Genomic DNA, 3,408 nt, shown 5'->3' on the forward strand with positions numbered 1-3,408 from the left:
AATGGAGCATGGTGATGACAAGGTCTTGGAGCATTGTGAGGAGATGACCATGGAGACTTGTGATGACAAATCTAATGGAGCATTCTGATGAAAAAGGGAATGGAACATTGTGATTACTGGAGTCTTCGAGCATTGTGATGACAAGGGCATGGAGCATTTTGAGAAGACCATGGAACATTCTGATGACATGCGTCATGGAGCTTTGTGATGACAAGGGCATGGAGCATTGTGATTACATGGAACTTGGAGCATTGTGATGACAAGGGTCATGGAGCCTTGTGATGACAAGGCCGTGGAATATTATGATGGCAGGTGTCATGGAGCATTATTACGACAGAGGTAACGGAGCATTGTGATGAGAAGGGCATTGAGCATTGATCTGAAATGTTTCATGGATTACTGTGATGAGAGTGGGCATGGCGGTTTGTCATGACAAGGGAAAGGTACACTGTGATACATGGGTCATGGAGGATTGTAATGACAAGAGCATGGAGCATTGTGATGAGAATGGCATCGAGCATTGTGATGACAAGTGTCATGGAGCTTTGTGATGACAAGGACATGGAGCAATGTGATGAGAGGGTTCATGGAGCATTGTGATGACAATGACATGGAGCATTGTGATGCCAAGGGTCATGGAGCTTTGTGATGACAAAGGTCATGGAGCATTTTGATGACAAGTGTGTGGTGCATTGTGATGAGAAGGGCAGGGAGCATTTTGATGACAGGGTCATGCAGCAATTTGATGAAAATTGTAATGGAACATTTTGATGCCAGGGATTATAGAACATTGTGATGCCAGGGGTCATGGAGCTTTGGGATGAAAAGGGTCATGGAGCATTTTGATGACAGGGGTTATGGAACATTGTGATGTCAGGGGTCATGGAACATTGTGCTGATAAGGGGATGTAGCATTGTGATGACAGGGGTCATGGAACATTGTGATAACAGGGGTGAGGGAGGATTGTGATGACTAGGGATGGAACATTGTGATATCTCATGTGAGAGAGTATTTGGATGAGAAGTGCATGGAGCATTGTGATTACAAGGTTTATGGAGCATAGCGATGACAAGGTTGTGGATCATTGTGGTGAAAAGCGCATGGCACAATTTGATGACAAGGGTCATGGAGCATTGTTCTGACAAAGGCATGGAGCATTGTGATGACAAGGGTCACGGAGCATTGTGGTTACAAAGGTCACAGAGCCTTGTGATGACGCGGGCATGGATTGTTGTGATGACAACCGTTATGAAGCATTGTGATGACTGTAGTCACGGAGCATTGTGATGACAGGGGTCATGGAGCATTGTGATGACAATGGCATGGAGCATTGTGATGCCAAGTGTCATGGAGGATTCTGATGACAAAGGTAATGGAGCATTGTGGTGACAATGGTTTGGAGCATTGTGATGACAAGGATCAGGGAGCATTGTGCTGACAAGTGCATGGAGCATTGTGATGACAAGGGCATGGATCATTGTGATGACAAGGGTCATGGAGCATTGGGCTAAAAATGTGCATGGAGTATTGTGATGACAGGGGTCATGGAGCATTGTGATGACAAGGGAATGGAGCATGTTGATGACAAGGTCTTGGAGCATTGTGATGAGATGACCATGGAGACTTGTGATGAAAAGTCTAAAGGAGCATTCTTATGAAAAGGGGCATGGAGCATTGTGATTACGGGGGCCTTGAAGCATTGTGATGACAAGGGCATGGAGCACTGTGAGGCGAAGGCCATGGAACATTGTGATGACATGCGTCATGGAGCTTTGTGATGACAAGGGCATGGAGCATTGTGATTACATGGGTCTTGGAGCATTGTGCTGACAAGGGTCCTGGAGCCTTGTGATGACAAGGCCGTGGAACATTGTGATGGCAGGGGTCATGGAGCTTGTTATGACAGAGGTAATGGAGCATTGTGATGAGAAGTGCATTGAGCATTGGTCTGAAATATTTCATGGATTATTGTGATGAGAGTGGGCATGGCGCATTGTGATGACAAGGGCATGGTACACTGTGATACATGGGTCATGGAGGATTGTAATGACAAGGGCATGGAGCATTGTGATGAGAAGGGCATCGAGCATTGTGATGACAAGTGCCATGGAGCTTTGTGATGACAAGGGCATGGAGCAATGTGATGAGAGGGTTCATGGAGCATTGTGATGACAATGACATGGAGCATTGTGATGCCAAGGGTCATGGAGCTTTGTGATGAAAAAGGTCATGCAGTATTGTGAAGATAGGTGTCAGGGAGCATTGTGATGACATATGTAATGGTCCATTGTGATGGCAATGTCATGGAGCATTGTGATGCCAAGTGTCATGGAGGATTCTGATGACAAATGTAATGGAGCATTGTGAATGACAATGGCTTGGAGCATTGTGATGACAAGGGTCAGGGAGCATTGTTCTGACAAGTGCATGGAGCATTGTGATGACAAGGGTCATGGAGCTTTCTGATGACAAGCTTGTGGAATATTTTGATGACAATGGCATGGAGCATTGGGATGAAAACGGCATGGGGCTTTGTGATGAAAAAGGCGTGTAGCCTTTTGGTGACAGGTTTCAAGGAGCATGCTGACGACAAGTGTCAGGGAGCATTGTGATGACAAGTGTATTGAGAATTGTGATGACAATGGTCATGGAACATTGTGATGAAAAGGGCATGGAGTATTGTGATGACAGGCATCATGGAGCGTTGTGAGGACAAGTGTTATGGAACATTGTGATCACAAGGGTTTTGAGCATTGTGATGACAGAGGTCATGGATCATTTTGATTTCAAGGAGCATGGAGCATTTTGATGACAAGGGCATGCAGCAATGTGATCCCAAGGTTCATGGGAAATTGTGATGACAACAGTAATGGAGTATTGTGATGACAAGCGCCTAGCGCATTGTAATGACAAGGCCATTTAGCATTTTGCTGACAAAGGAATGGAGCATTGTGATGACAGGTGTCATGGAGCACTGTGGTGACAAGAGTCCCGGATCATTATGTTGTCAGGTGTCATGGAGTGTTGTGATGACAGTGGTCATGGAGCATTGTGATGATATTGGTCATGGAGCATTGTGATGAGAAGGTCATAGAGAATTGGGCTGAAAATGTTCATGGATTATTGTGATGACAGGGGTCATGGAGCATTGTGATGACAAGGGAATGGAGCATGGTGATGACAAGGTCTTGGAGCATTGTGAGGAGATGACCATGGAGACTTGTGATGACAAATCTAATGGAGCATTCTGATGAAAAAGGGAATGGAACATTGTGATTACTGGAGTCTTCGAGCATTGTGATGACAAGGGCATGGAGCATTTTGAGAAGACCATGGAACATTCTGATGACATGCGTCATGGAGCTTTGTGATGACAAGGGCATGGAGCATTGTGATTACATGGAACT

The sequence above is a fragment of the Mesoplodon densirostris genome, unplaced genomic scaffold, assembly GCF_025265405.1.
Source record: "Mesoplodon densirostris isolate mMesDen1 unplaced genomic scaffold, mMesDen1 primary haplotype scaffold_37, whole genome shotgun sequence".
In the NCBI taxonomy this organism is placed as follows: domain Eukaryota; kingdom Metazoa; phylum Chordata; class Mammalia; order Artiodactyla; family Ziphiidae; genus Mesoplodon; species Mesoplodon densirostris.